The 15,611-nt window shown below is 47.1% G+C and overlaps 1 protein-coding gene across 6 annotated transcripts in view; it reads left to right on the top strand.

The window, feature by feature from the left end:
• The first annotated feature begins 182 nt into the window (after window positions 1–182).
• PLEKHM1 (pleckstrin homology and RUN domain containing M1) overlaps window positions 183–15,611 on the top strand; it is a 44,527-nt gene continuing 29,098 nt past the window's right edge. Inside the window, exons 1-2 of one of the 6 annotated variants that reach the window (XM_083709130.1) lie at window positions 183–284; window positions 11,338–11,457. The gene's annotated coding sequence lies outside the window, so the exon portion shown is untranslated. Of the gene's footprint in view, window positions 285–329; window positions 363–8,592; window positions 8,710–11,337; window positions 11,458–12,698; window positions 12,765–14,429; window positions 14,612–15,611 lie in introns of those variants that run through there. The other 5 variants (XM_083709131.1, XM_083709129.1, XM_083709133.1 and 2 more) reach the window with 5 other exon arrangements.

Here is a 15,611-nt window from a genome sequence, read left to right as displayed (position 1 = left end):
ATATTTTCCCCGCGTAGCCTGAATGGGGAACACGCTGCTGCTTTAATCGCAGCCGCCCCCGGCGAGAGAGAGGCTGGACGGGGCGGGGACAGAGGAGGCTTTGCAGCTGGCAATTTGTGACCTCACGGGCCTCTCTAACCCTTTCCCCGCCTACTTATCTCTGCGGCTCCTCGGGCGGCGGCGTGACGTCAGGAGTGGCGCGCTCCCTCCCCCTTAGCTTGTTGGGAGCTGACTTCCGGGTTCCCTCAGTCCAGCTCCGCCATCCGCGCCGCGCCGCTGAGCGGGTGAGAATTTCTCTCTTTCTCTCTCCCTCCCCCCCCCCCCGCCTTCTTGTCCGCCATTCTCTTCAAGCGCCGCCTCTGGTGGGGGTGAAAGGAGGCCGTGCAGAGGGAGGAGGAGTCGGGGGAGCATATTCAGGGGGGGAGAAAGTGGGGGGGGGTAGAAAATGAAGGGTTAAGGTGCGTGGACAGGGGGGACGAAGAGGAAGAAAAGCTCGGTGTCAGGTCCCTTTAGCGTGACCAACAGCAGCCACTGGTCACCCTCTCTCGTGACCAAGAGCAGAAGCCAGCGCTGCGGTGCAAAGCACAGGGGTGGACTTCAGTTCTTATTTTCAAAAGAATTCCTTTTGCTATAGTTGCTTTTTCTGTCACCCTTGAGTGTGACCAACAGCCATCACACTGTCACCTTCTTTCGTGACCAAGAGCAGAACCCAGGGCAGGGGTGCTAAGCACAGGGGTGGACTTCACTAACAGGGCGCCCTGAGCCAGGACAAAACCGTTCTTATTTTCTTATTTTCAAAACAATTCCTTTTGCTACAGTTGCTTTTTCTGTCACCCTTTAGTGCAGGGGTCAGTAACCTTTTTCAGTCGTGGGCTGGTCATGGTCCCTCAGGCCATGTGGTGCGCCGGACAATATTTTGAAAAAAAATATGTACGAATTCCTGTGCCCCACAAATAACCCAGAAGTGCATTTTAAATAAAAGCACACATTCTGCTAATGTAAAAACGCCAGGCAGGCCCCACAAATATCCCAGAGATGCAGTTTAAATAAAAGGACACATTCTACTCATGTAGAAACACGCTGATTCCTGGACCGTCTGCGGGCTGGATTTAGAAGGCGATTGGGCCAGATCTAGCCCCCAGGCCTTAGTTTGCCTACCCATGCTTTAGTGTGACCAACAATCACCCTCTCTCGTGACCAAGAGCAGAACCCAGGGCAGAGGTGCTAAGCACAGGAGCGGACTTCACTAACAGGGCGCCCCAAGCCAGGAGGAAACCGTTCTTATTTTCTTTCCAAAATAGTTCTTATTTTCAAAACAATTCCTTTTGCCACAGTTGCTTTTTATGGATCTTCTTAGGAGTTACTTGTACAAATATAGTTGTTGTTGTTGTTGTTGTTGTTATTTTGCACCTACTTGGCTTGCACTGCCTTAACTTGAGTGCGGATAAGAATGCGAAAGTACAGATAATTTATTTATGGCTAAGGTCACCAGCAGCAAGGAGCAGCTTTAGACTGCAGTCCTATGCACACATTATTATTATTATTATTGTTGTTGTTGTTTATTAAATTTATATTCTACCTTTCATCTGAAGAACGCAGCACGGTTTGCAGTATAAAAACACAGAAATGCATAACAGAAAAGCAGTAACACACACACACCCGACACGTTCATCAGTATGCAGATGATACCCAGCTCTACCTCTCTTTTAAATCAGAACCAGTGAAGGCGGTGAAGGTCCTGTGTGAGTGTCTGGAGGCGGTTGGAGGATGGATGGCGGCTAACAGATTGAGGTTGAATCCTGACAAGACAGAAGTACTGTTTTTGGGGGACAGGAGGCGGGCAGGTGTGGAGGATTCCCTGGTCCTGAATGGGGTAACTGTGCCCCTGAAGGACCAGGTGCGCAGCCTGGGAGTCATTTTGGACTCACAGCTGTCCATGGAGGCACAGGTCAAATCTGTGTCCAGGGCAGCTGTTTACCAGCTCCATCTGGTACGTAGGCTGAGACCCTATCTGCCTGCAGACTGTCTCGCCAGAGTGGTACATGCTCTGGTTATCTCCCGCTTGGACTACTGCTATGCGCTCTACGTGGGGCTACCTTTGAAGGTGACCCAGAAACTACAACTAATCCAGAATGCGGCAGCTAGACTGGTGACTGGGAGCGGCCGCCGAGACCATATAACACCGGTCTTGAAAGACCTACATTGGCTCCCAGTACGTTTCCGAGCACAATTCAAAGTGTTGGTGCTGACCTTTAAAGCCCTAAATGGCCTCGGTCCAGTATATCTGAAGGAGCGTCTCCTCCCCCATCGTTCTGCCCGGACACTGAGGTCCAGCTCCGAGGGCCTTCTGGCGGTTCCCTCACTGCGAGAGGCCAAGTTACAGGGAACCAGGCAGAGGGCCTTCTCGGTAGTGGCGCCCGCCCTGTGGAATGCCCTCCCATCAGATGTCAAAGCGATAAACAACTACCTGACATTCAGAAGACATCTGAAGGCAGCCCTGTTCAGGGAAGTTTTTAATATGTGACATTTTAGTGTATTTTTCATCTCTGTTGGAAGCCGCCCAGAGTGGATGGGGAAACCCAGCCAGATGGGCGGGGTACAAATAATAAATAATTATTATTATTATTATTATTATTATTATTATTATTATTATTATTAAAAGGCCATGCGTTGTTTAATCAGCCCAAGGCCTGGGAGAACATTTTTGCCTGGCACCTCAAGATATGTAGCAAAAGTGCCAGGCGAGCCTCCTTGCTCCTGAAAGTGGGGAGCCACTGTACAAAAGGCCCATTCTCCTGTTGCCATCCTCCAGACCTTTTCAGGAGGAGGCACACGAAGAAGGGCCTCAGAAGATGATCTCAGGGTCAGGGTAGGTTCATATGGAGAGAGGCAGTCCTTGGAGTATTGCAGTCCTGAGCTGCTTAAGACTTTATACTTCCAAACCAGCACTTTGCATTGAAACTAACTGGCAGCCAGTACAGTCGGGCCAGAATCTGTGTAATATGCTCAAACCTCCTTGCCCCGGTGAATTCCGCACCGGCTGAAGTTTCTGAGCAGTCTTCAGAGGCAGCCCCATGTATAACACCTTGCAGTAATCTAGCCTTGAATTCAATGGCACCTTATTCTGAGTACAGTGGTACCTCGGGTTAAGAACTTAATTTATTCTGGAGGTCCGTTCTTAACTTGAAACTGTTCTTAACCTGAGATACCACTTTAGCTAATGGGGCCTCCTGCTGCCGCCGCACCGCCAGAACACAATTTCTGTTCTCATCCTGAAGCAAAGTTCTTAACCCGAGGCACTATTTCTGGGTTAGCGGAGTCTGTAACCTGAAGCGTATGTAACCCGAGGTACCACTATAGTCACGCATGGGAGGGCACCAGCTTCCACCACATTGGTGCCCCAGAGTTCACCCCTTTGCTTTCTGAGTAGTTGCTATAACAGAAAGAGTCTTCTTTGGCGATCCCTCGTAGCTGAAGAAGATTGTCTTCCATGAACACGGTTTAAACAGTGATTCCGTAAGTGCCTATGGAGGCCATTTCTGGATCCACATGTCCTTCCACAGTGGGGACATAGGTTTCCAGGTGGGAGTCGATCACAGTGAGGGTTTGCCAAATGTGTCTTCCTCTTAGCACCTTTCTCCCTTTCATCCTGAGTTCAGGTGTCTTCAAAGCCCATGTCACTTTTGGTAATGCCGTTCTCCAATTGAAGCGCTCGCAGGCCAGTGTTTCCCAGTTGTTGGTGTTTATACTACTTTTTTTTAGATTTGCCTTGAGAGACTCTTTAAACCTCTTTTGTTGACCACAAGCATTACACTTTCCATTTTTAAGTTCCCAATAGAGTACAGTGGTACCTCAGGTTAAGAATTTAATTTGTTCTGGAGGTCCGTTCTTAACCTGAGGCACCAGTTTAGCTAATGGGGCCCCCCACTGCAGCCAGAGCATGATTTCTGTTCTCATCCTGAAGCAAAGTTCTTAACCCGAGGTAATATTTCTGGGTTAGCAGAGTCTGTAACCTGAAGCGTATGTAACCCGAGGTATCACTGTAGTTGCTTTGGAAGACGATAATCAGGCATCCACACAACATGACCAGTCCAACAAAGTTGATGTTGTGGAATCATTGCTTCAACACTGGTAAAACCCTGCTCATGGGGGACACTTGCTGTAAGGTAAGGCCTGCCCCTGAGCATGTGAAACTGTGGTTGGGCCACCACTGAAATGGATCAGACAGAAGGGTGTGATGCTTGTCCACAGACAGTGGCGCATAGCACTGTACTCTTTGAGTGTGCTTACAATGTAATTCATGCTTGCTTGCATCACCAGCACCCAGTTGTCTATGCGTTTGTGCAGGTGTGTTATGTTAGGGCTGTCAATCTGAATAAGAAATCGGGTCGGTCATGTAGCTGTATGTATTTAAGGTCTATAATTAAGACTATATCTGCATAAATTAGCGTATGAAAAATAGTTATACAGGAAAAAGCACACTTGCTGTAACATGTTACAACACACTTCATCCAGCAGAGGCATTTTCTCATTTCTGCTGAATTGAGGGGTAAGAATGTCTTTGTGTTTCAGCACACAGACCTATTTGTTTCCATAAAGCATTCATAGTAAATCTATACTCTGCCTTTTAGGACAGCTTTCCTCACAAGCCAGCTCACAAAAACTGATTAATAACAATTTACGGGTAACAAAATCAGCCCCAATACGGTCAGCAGACAGTGATAAATACAGGAGAATATAAAACAGCAGACTCCAGTAAACTAAAAACACAAAATAGAATAGCAGCTATAAAGACGTTTTTAATTAAGTTATTGCCTGTGAGCTGCAAGCCCACCTATATTTAGTTTAACCAAGGACAGTGATCTAAATGGGATCTACTCATTTGTGAAGGATTACAGCCATTCCTTTTCGCATCACCAGATACCTGCAGACAGCCTGCTTGCTCTTCTTTGACAAGCATTTGCATAAGTACTTGTATTTAAAATAGTATTCAAAGTCTTCCTTCTGAATCATTGGAAGCATCATATTAGTTGTGCAACACACTGTAAATGGTTTGTTCAGTTTATTGACTAGGACAGCAGTCGTATACATTTCCCCATAGGATTCCTCTGCAAACATTATAGCTGTGCAGTGTGAATGTGTGCATTTGAGTTTATAAAGTGTGTTTATAAAGCTTATATAAAGCGTGTGCTCTTTATTTCACATGCCAGCGCAATAAAACCATCATGCAAGATTTTATGAGCACCTAAAGCTCTTTAACGCACACTGCTTGAAGCCCATAGTTGCAAAACATTTGATGCAAAGATCACATGCACTTTTTTAAGCATATCACTGCCATCAAGGCAGAAAAGTAACACTGCTGGAAATAAAGAAGTGGAAAGAACTGCTTTTCACATCCGGTACTCGATGATCCTGCCCCTCCCCAAAAGGATCCCGTGGGGTAGAGCTACCAAACGTAGGGTGCTTCAGGTGTTGTTAGACCACCTTCCACCATCCTAGACCAGTTGTCATGCTGGATGGGAACTGGACTTCCAACAATGTCCGGAAGACCACTGATTCTGCACTTTTCCATACGTAATGCCAAACACACAGACAAACACAGCGCCCACTCTCACCCTGCCTGTCACGACAGGCATTTTGCAGATAAAGGTGTTATTCTTTAGTATGATCAAGATACAGAATCCAGGTAAATGACGGGGCTGTGTTTTCCCCACATAGGTGAATGATTGCGTAGAAGTCTCTGCTCAAGAACCTTTTACAGATTAATTTATTTTTAACTTTGTGCCTCTGCTTACCACTGTCTTGTGGGCTGTTTTCATTTTTGGAATCTGAGTATATTTTGTGTCTGGTTTTTTGTTTGCTTGTTCATGGGCATTTAAGCACAGATAATGGATGAACTTTGATAATAATTTGTGTCAGGTCTGAATGCCTTTCTTTCACTCATCTGAACCTTCCCACTCAGTTATGCAAGGAAACCACAATCTGAGCTGGGAACTTGCAAAATGTGACAGTACGAGCTTATACAATCTCAGAGGTTGGGAAATCTGCCGGCAAGAGCGCAAAAGTTGTCATGGCCAAGATACTTGATTTCCTCGTTGTGCAAAAATACTGCTTGTTGCTCTTGTTGGAGGGTTTACCTGATAATTTGGGCATTTATCACCTAAACCAGTGATGGCCAGACTTGGCCCTCCAGCTGTTTTGGGACTACAACTCCCACCATCCCTAGCTAACAGGACCAGTGGTCAGGGATGATGGGAATTGTAGTCCCAAAACATCTGGAGGGCCAAGTCTGGCCATCACTGACCTAAACTGTTGTAACCTGTAAAGAGTGAAGGAGGAGGGATCATTTACTTTTGATAGGTCAGATGAACAGAGCTGTTTAATTACCTAATTGCAAGTGGTTTCCCGCCCCCTGAAAAGGGGTGTTTCTCTGTTCTCTTCAAGGCCAAACTGGACGTTACATGAAATGTCAAACTTATTTTGATGTTACTTAATAATAATAAAACAGCTGCAGGCAGCCCAATCAAGACTGGAACCACGGAAAGGGCAATTGACCCTCTCCCCGATTCCACAATCCTAATGAAAATTACTGACCTCCAACTGCAACTGATGACGTTGGCATCAGTTTTTAAGTTTAATTGTGCAATTCTTTATCCAAGTGTTGTCTTTTCCCTTGCAAGGACAGACTAGGAAGCTGCAGATTACTTTGCTGCTTCTCTCAATAGCCATCAAGTGCTTGTTCTAGGGATGAGAAACCTGCGTCCCTCAAGTTCCCATCATCTCTGACCACAGGTCATGTGGATTGGGGCTGAGGGGTGTGGGAAACTGAGCATGCCTGGAGGACCGCAGGTTCCCTCTACCTGATGTGTGTAGCATTTGCCTTTATTTCACTATTTACGGGGGAAATGGCTCCTGCTGATTTACCCCCGTTGCTGATGGCTGTAGTTCTGATTTCATTCATGTTCATAAGGGCGCTAGGAACAGTGTGGAGAACTTGGGAGCTTGTGAATGCAGCCTCTGCTTCTCCCTGGTCCCTTGGCTACGTGGCTTGATGCCTTCTGCTTTTCTCTAGAGAAAGCCATTTGAACTAAGGTGACATGATGTTTACGTCACATAGACTCAAAGAACTGTAGAGTTGGAAGGGACCATGAGGGTCATGCTGTTGTTGTTCTTTAGTCGTTTGGTCGTGTCCGACTCTTCGTGACCCCATGGATCAGAGCACGCCAGGCACTCCTGTCTTCCACTGCCTCCCGCAGTTTGGTCAAACTCATGCTGGTAGCTTCGAGAACACTGTCCAACCATCTCATCCTCTGTCGCCCCCTTCTCCTTGTGCCCTCCATCTTTCCCAACATCAGGGTCTTTTCCAGGGAGTCTTCTCTTCTCATGAGGTGCCCAAAGTATTGGAGTCTCAGCTTCGCGATCTGTCCTTCCAGTGAGCACTCAGGGCTGATTTCCTTCAGAATGGATTGGTTTGAACTTCTTGCAGTTCATGGGACTCTCAAGAGTCTCCTCCAGCACCATAATTCAAAAGCATCAATTCTACGGCGATCAGCCTTCTTTATGGTCCAGCTCTCACTTCCATACATCACTACTGGGAAAACCATAGCTTTTACTATACGGACCTTTGTTGGCAAGGTGATGTCTCTGCTTTTTAAGATGCTGTCTAGGTTTGTCATTGCTTTTCTCCCAAGAAGCAGGAATCTTTTAATTTCGTGACTGCTGTCACCATCTGCAGTGATCATGGAGCCCAAGAAAGTAAAATCTCTCACTTTGGCCACCTCATGAGAAGAGAAGACTCCCTGGAAAAGACCCTAATGTTGGGAAAGATGGAGGGCACAAGGAGAAGGGGACGACAGAAGACGAGATGGTTGGGCAGTGTTCTCGAAGCTACCAGCATGAGTTTGACCAAGCTGCGGGAGTCGGTGGAGGCAGGAGTGCCTGGTGTGCTCTGGTCCATGGGGTCACGAAGAGTCGGACACGACTAAACAACTAAACAACAACTAAATTCTAAACGCTTTTTTTTTTCATTTTGTTAGATATCATTTTGGATCATTTCTCATGCCAAAGGGGGCATGGCAGTCGAGGATCATGGGGAAATGCTGAAAATGATTCTCCCTTCCATCTCCGCTGCCATGCCCCATAGTTAAGGCAGCCTACCCAGTTTGGACTCATGAAAGCTTGGAGGTGACTGAGGAACAGCTCACCCCTCTATGCTTTCTGTCATGAGGAATGCCAACAGGCTGAGCATTGGTGCAAGCAAAGGGCCTGAATGTTTGTGGAGGGTATGTCATTCCAGCAGTGCAAAGCTGGCTTGGAGGAGGAAGGGCGCAGCTCCCCGCTTCCCAAAATGCACTGACCATTGTTTACCGCAGTAGTTTTCTCCAAAATTTGTGCAGTTCCTTCAGGCTTGCAACAGTGGGCATGTTTACGATGCAGAAACCCCGTTGCCACCGTGTATCCCATGCTGGCTGCACGTTGAATTTTGAAATATTCCCTTAGGGCCAACGGCTCATGCAGATGGAATCTCACTCATTTCATAATGGCCTCTCTGGGCAGGTGATGGGGAATGAGATGTTCCTCACTCACAAGCCACCAAAGTATTTGTCACGCTGGCTAGTAAGAAACAGATGGAAGGTCCTTCCTCACCTGCTGTGGATTGCTGCTCCCGCCATGGGCCGTGGCAACAAAGAGCAACCTCAGAGGTAGCAGGTACATCTGAACAATACCTTTTTAGTGTCGGCTGTCAAATTTTGGTGGGGTGAGGGTCCTGTGGAGGACTGAAGGGAACAGGTGTGGCAGAAATCCTTCCTAAAGGCCGTGGTGCCTGGGCTTTGGCCGGGGGTGGGGGCACTTAATAGGAGGAATAGTGATTTGTTGATTTAGTTAGCCTTACTGCAAATCTGAGAAGTATCTCTGACATGTATTTGCTGAACCTTTTACAGTGGTACATTGGTTCCCGAACGGCTCCTGAACGCCGCAAACCCGGAAGTGAGTGTTCCGGTTTGCAAACGTTTTTCGGAAGCCAAACATCCGATGCGGCTTCCGCTTGAGTGCAGGAAGCTCCTTCAGCCAATCGGAAGCCATGCCTTGGTTTTCGAACAGTTTCAGGAGTCAAACGGGCTCCTAGAACGGATGAAGTTCGAGAATCAAGGTACCACTGTGTTTAAAAAACCTGAGAGAGGAGATTGCTCTGTTTAACCTGTTCGAGTTCTGAACTGCTCCTTGTCATCAGGAAGTTTTCCTGAAATGCCTTTAATTTTCTGGGCCAAAGGCTCAGCCTTTTAAGTTGGGTGTCCTATTCTTCATGCACTCTGCCACCTACTTATGTTATACAGTCATACCTCTTGTTACGTTTGCTTCATGATACGTTTTTTCAGGTTGCATCCTGTGGCGACCCGGAAGTACCGGAACGGGTTACTTCTGGGTTTCGCCACTCGCTCATGCGCAGACGCACAAAATGACATCACATGCATGCGCAGAAGTGGTGAATCGCCACCCACGCATGCGCAGACGCGGGTTGCATTCTTGTCAGGTTGCGAATGGGGCTCCGGAATGGATCCTGTTCGCAACTAGAGGTACTACTGTAGTATCATCATCATTGTTATTAGATTTGCAGCAGCATTCCATGATCTCATTCAGAGGACTATTCCAAATACTGGGGATTGAATTTGGGATCTCAGACACTCAAAACTTGCTTCCTTTGAATCCTGTTATAAACCCTCTGGAATCCACATGTTGGTTGGCATCCGTCTGTCTCGGGAGACAATGGGAGAGTGTGCCTTAGGGGAGGGCGAAGTCAAACCACTGGAAGGTTATAGCGCCTGCAGTAGCTGTAGACACCGATAAAGGAGAGACATGTTTCGTTGCAGCTGGGGCAGATGAGGGCGTCCAGTTTTGCTGCTGCAGATGCACGATGGCATTTCTTCTTTCTGCGCTGCTCCCAGTGGTCATTCCTCCTCTGGCCACTGCTATGGAAGCATGACTTGGCTGATGGTCCCCACGCACCGCTGCTGTCTGCAAGGCATTCCCACCTGTTGAGATATGATATTTCTACAGAGGGGGTCTTTAGACTTTAAAAAATAGTTCTTTTTATAAACAACCTCAGATATGCAGATGACACAACCTTGATGGCAGAAAGTGAGGAGGAATTAAAGAACCTTTTAATGAGGGTGAAAGAGGAGAGCGCAAAATATGGTCTGAAGCTCAACATCAAAAAAACTAAGATCATGGCCACTGGACCCATCACCTCCTGGCAAATAGAAGGGGAAGAAATGGAGGCAGTGAGAGATTTTACTTTCTTGGGCTCACTGCAGATGGTGACAGCAGTCACAAAATTAAGAGACGCCTGCTTCTTGGGAGAAAAGCAATGACAAACCTAGACAGCATCTTAAAAAGCAGAGACATCACCTTGCCAACAAAGGTCCGTATAGTAAAAGCTATGGTTTTCCCAGTAGTGATGTATGGAAGTGAGAGCTGGACCATAAAGAAGGCTGATCGCCAAAGAATCAATGCTTTTGAATTCTGGTGCTGGAGGAGACTCTTGAGAGTCCCATGGACTGCAAGAAGATCAAACCTCTCCATTCTGAAGGAAATCAGCCCTGAGTGCTCACTGGAAGGACAGATCCTGAAGCTGAGGCTCCAGTACTTTGGCCTCCTCATGAGAAGAGAAGACTCCCTGGAAAAGACCCTGATGTTGGGAAAGATGGAGGGCACAAGGAGAAGGGGACGACAGAGGACGAGATGGTTGGGCAGTGTTCTCGAAGCTACCAGCATGAGTTTGACCAAACTGCGGGAGGCAGTGGAAGACAGGAGTGCCTGGCGTGCTCTGGTCCATGGGGTCACGAAGAGTCGGACACGAATAAACGACTAAATAACAACAACAAAAATTTATTTTGAACAAGGTCTTCAGACTTCTAGAGAGCTAGTGGGTGGGACTCCCTGCTTGCCTGCCTGTCTCTTTCTCTTTGCATAGAATGGGCAGGATCTGAAAGGGAGAAAACCACTTGGTGCTCCCCCATCAGGTGTCTTTGTAAAGCTTTCTCAGCTTCTTCAGAAATAATCACCATAGACATTCCAAGCTTCCAGTCTTTTCATTTGTCAGCCTCCCAGATAAAGACCCCAAATGTGGGTACACAGCATTGGTCAGGTGGGGAGGAAAAGTCTCATCATTCACGTTGCACGGAACAAAGTGTTTACGTCCCAGAGATGAATAGCTTCTAAGTTTCCAGGTTCCGACTTAGTCACTATGTGACTTGTCTATTGTTGCTTATAACCTTGCGTCTCATGACGATGACTTGGAGTCTGTCAACTGCTCACAGCTGCCTTTTGTCTTAAAAGAAAGGAGCGATTTGACCGACTCTGGGATGTGCAGTTTCAGATTTCTGGAGAATACCAGTGGCTTCTGGATTTAGCAGTCTGCTTTAACCTAGATGTGGCTACCTTATGGATAATATCATGGTGAGTGGGTGGAATGCCAAATTATATCCTTGCACAATTATGTCTCCGTGTCATAATTGTGCCTACATAGCACACTTTATACTGTATGTGCTTTTCTTTTTTGGGGAGCAGTATGCTGTGTGTATATATCTACCAGTTGTTTTAGAGTTTGTTCGTTTTTAAAGCTGCTTGAATGAAGTGGGTTTGTGCATTGAGGATTCTGTTCTTGAGACCAGGTGATTTTATTCCAGCTGCTCTAATGTACATGAGAAAGATTTTAACCAGGCCAAGCCAGCCCCTGTGCTCTCAGTGTGCTGCGTTTTGATGCATATTTACTAAGAGCAGCTGAGAGAACTTAAATCTGTGTGAGCTTTATGTTTCACAGCTGAGAAATGCCTTCCTTCAGCAAGATTCCACACTGCCTCCCCCTTCGCCGCACAAACCCCGTCTTTTCTTCCAGTGTTTGTTTGTGAAGAGACTTTTGGGAACGGTGCCTCTGAGCCGTCACACACTCTGGCGTTCAGCCCGGTGTTTTTCAGGAGGAGAAACGTTTCTAGTCAGCAGCCACCCAATTTTTTTCTGTTATAGGAAGTAGCGAGGCAACGGTCATCAACTCCCCGTTCTTCATCATCATCAACCTTTTACTCGACCGTCAGTCAGAAAAAGTACATTTGTCAATACACAGTTAAACATCCAGGAAGATTTTAGAGCTTAGCCAACACTAAAATGGGCTAAACAGATAGCCCCATATCGATACAGTCAATTATAGTCTTGCGACGCTTAAAAGCTAAAAAAAGAAATTTGGCCACCAAGGAAGGTATAGCTCTAGTGACATTATTCAGCAAGTGTAAAACCTGGTTTGCTCCGGGTAGGAAGCTAAATTGACATAGGAGTGGATCTATAAAATTTTGTCTAAGCTCTGCATAAGAAGGGCAAGTCAAGAGAATGTGTTCGGTGGACTCAACCACACCCATGGCACAATGACAGGTTCTCTGGGCGTATGGTACTCCCCTGTACCTTCCCCACAATATCGCAGAGTCAAGGACATTTAATCTAGCCGCTGTAAGAAGTCTGCGGTATTCCACATAGTGGATTTCTGCAAGGTAGGAGGCTGGTATGGTCCGATAAATCTGGTCCCCTAGGAACATCCCTGGTTTTACCTGGGCTATGTCCTCTTGTCTGGCAATGTCACTCAGTCTCCGGGAGATCACAGCTCTGGCTTGATTGTACGTCATAGACTCAAAGTAAAGGTGAGACAATCCGCAGCGAAAGCTCTGTGTGCCGACGGCAAGTGGTGGCTGTGGTGGGATCCTGTCAACATGCCCCTTGTATGTACAGTCATACCTCAGGTTACAGATGCTTCAAGTTGCGTTTTTTCAGGTTACGGACCCGTCAAAACTCGGAAGTACCGGAACGGGCACTTTAGGTTGCCTTCAAAGCAAAAGCATTTCAGAACATGGCATAACCTTGTTCACAAGCCAAGATTTCAAAGTTGTCCAGCCTGCTCCAGATGAGTGGAGGTGGCATATATCAGCTGGGAGAAGATGTTTTGTGCATGCTCAGAGACACACTTGTGCCATGATTTCCTGCACTCGAGTTAAGGTCTGGTGTTTAAAATAGGCTATGGGGTTGCCGCAGCATGCATGTCCCAGAATCTAAGTGAAAATGGTTGTAAGTAGTTGCTTTCTTTCCACAATGGCCTGTCTCCCCCAGTACCACCTGGTCTGACTAGCAGTGGATTTCCAAAGTGTCATACGGGGACTTTCACAGCCCTGCTACTCAAATTCTGGGCTCCCTACTCATGCAAATATGTGTCCTGCTATTGGGCTATGGCCCTAACTCTGAAAAATCCAGGTCTCTCGGCCAGCTAAGAAACTTGCAATGTTATGTAATCATAATCATAATAACATAGTATTTATACCCCGCCCATCTGGCTGGGTTTCCCCAGCAACTCTGGGCGGCTTCCAACAAAATACTAAAATACAATAGTCCGTCAAACATTAAAAGCTTCCCTAAACAGGGCTGCCTTCAGATGTCTTCTAAAAGTATGGTAGTTGTCTTTCTCTTTGACATCTGGTGGGAGGGCGTTCCACAGGGCGGGTGCCACTACCGAGAAGGCCTAGTTCCCTGTAACTTGGCTTCTTGCAGCGAGGGAACCGCCAAAAGGCCCTTGGAGCTGGACCTCAGTGTCTGGGCAGAACAATGGGGGTGGAGACGCTCCTTCGGGTATACTGGGCCGAGGCCATTTAGGGCTTTAAAAGTCAACACCAGCACTTTGAATTGTGCTCGGAAACGTACTGGGAGCCAATGTAGGTCTTTCAAGACCCGTGTTATATGGTCTTGGCAGCCGCTCCCAGTCACCAGTCTAGCTGCCGCATTCTGGATTAGTTGTAGTTTCCAGGTCACCTTCAAAGGTAGCCCCACATAGAGCACATTGCAGTAGTCCAAGCGAGAAATAACCAGAGCATGCACCACTCTGGTGAGACAGTCTGCAGGCAGGTAGGGTCTCAGCCTGCTTACCAGATAGAGCTGGTAGACAGCTGCCCTGGACACAGAATTGACCTGCGCCTCCATGGACAGCTGCGAGTCCAGAATGACTCCCAGGCTGCGCACCTGGTACTTCAGGGGCACAGTTACCCCATTCAGGACCAGGGAGTCCTCCACACCCGCCCGCCCCCTGTCCCCCCAAACCAGTATTACTGTCTTGTCAGGATTCAACCTCAGTCTGTTAGCCACCATCCATCCTCCAACCTCCTGTTATTTAGACATGGAGGAATGTGACTCCAACATAGCAATCCAGGGTATGGATGAGGCAGAGGTGTTGATCTGGGACTCTGGAGATGCGTGCACCTCTCTCAGTTTTCCACAGGAGGAAATACAAGTCAGTGCAAATGACGGGAGGAGTTGGGGGCTTGTTTTTGTCTCCCTGGACTGTCAAATAAATATGTAGACCAGAGGTTAAGAGAGCTGTGGCTTTGTGGTTGCTGTGCTTAGCTTTTTAAATTGCAGCGTTCAGAGTTCAGCAGGTCTTGTGACAAGCCTAGCGCGGAGGCAAGGGGCTTACATTCTCGCCACCCGCCCCGTCTCCCCAGGCAGCTTTTGTCCGTGACTGTCCTCTCTCTGCTTGGACTCGGTTGGTCCTGCCCAGGCTGTCCGCAAACTCCTTGAGGAGGAGGTTGGTGTTTGTGCATCTGCTGTGTCAGTTTGGGAATAGATTAATAGCCGTGAAACCCAGTTGCTTCCATCCTGGCTGGCGTTGCTGGTTAAGGGGCTTGCTAGGAAGCGGAAGGGAGACTACTAATATAATACTGAGCACTTTGCCATGTTCCTCTGCAGGTAGAGGGTTGTGGACCATTCTGCTCAAGTTTTTCTTGTGAAGTCTTTTTTTAAAAAATTATTATTGATTTGATTTTAAAAAGTATAAACAAAAAACAATTCAGAATCCAAATATCAAGATTACTCTGAATCTCCTGACTTCCACCGATCTCTTCCAATGGGTCCTAATGATAATATTTACAACTGCGTATCAATGCTGATCCAAATTTTTATCCTAAATTATCCATACTTTCCATTACTTTACAAGTGTGGTTAAAATTCTGCTAATGTTTTAACCTGCTTACAGTGGTCTTGTAAGTAAATTACAAACTTTTCCCATTCTTTTTTAAAGTTCTTGTCGTCTTGATTTCTGAGCTTTCTAGTTAATTTTGCCATGTCGGCATAGTCCATCAACTTGGTTTGCCATTCTTCTCTGGTCGGGATTGTCTCTTCCTTCCATCTTTGTCTCTTGTGAAGGCTTAGCGGATAGGGGCTGCTCATCCTAGGACCCTGCCGAATGATCGTGTGGCTCTGAGAAGGAATTTGGTCCCTGTGGTCCGACTGCCTGCTGTTCTGATGGAATGAGTTGCATGCGGCTTGGCTTTGCTTGCTTGAACCACCTAGCTGTATTGCTCAGTTAGCACCTTTCTGCAGCTCACCTGTTCTCCATATCTGGTGTTACGGGCTCTTCTGGGTTGTCTAGCCTGATCTTTTGAGTGGGGAGGGGGAGGTTCTGGGTGGGTGGTGCTGCTTCCCCGCAAGGGCTTCAACTGAATGGCCTTTTGGTTGCTTCCGGGTCTGTGATTCTAGATCAGACATAAGGCCCAAAGAAGGTGGTGGACTCTCCTCCATTGGAGGTT

Source organism: Podarcis gaigeae (genome assembly GCF_964106915.1).
Source record: "Podarcis gaigeae genome assembly, chromosome: 13".
Taxonomy (NCBI): Eukaryota; Metazoa; Chordata; class Lepidosauria; order Squamata; family Lacertidae; genus Podarcis; species Podarcis gaigeae.
The sequence above is the reverse complement of the archived record's forward strand: the minus strand, read 5'-3'. Positions and strand labels throughout refer to the sequence as shown.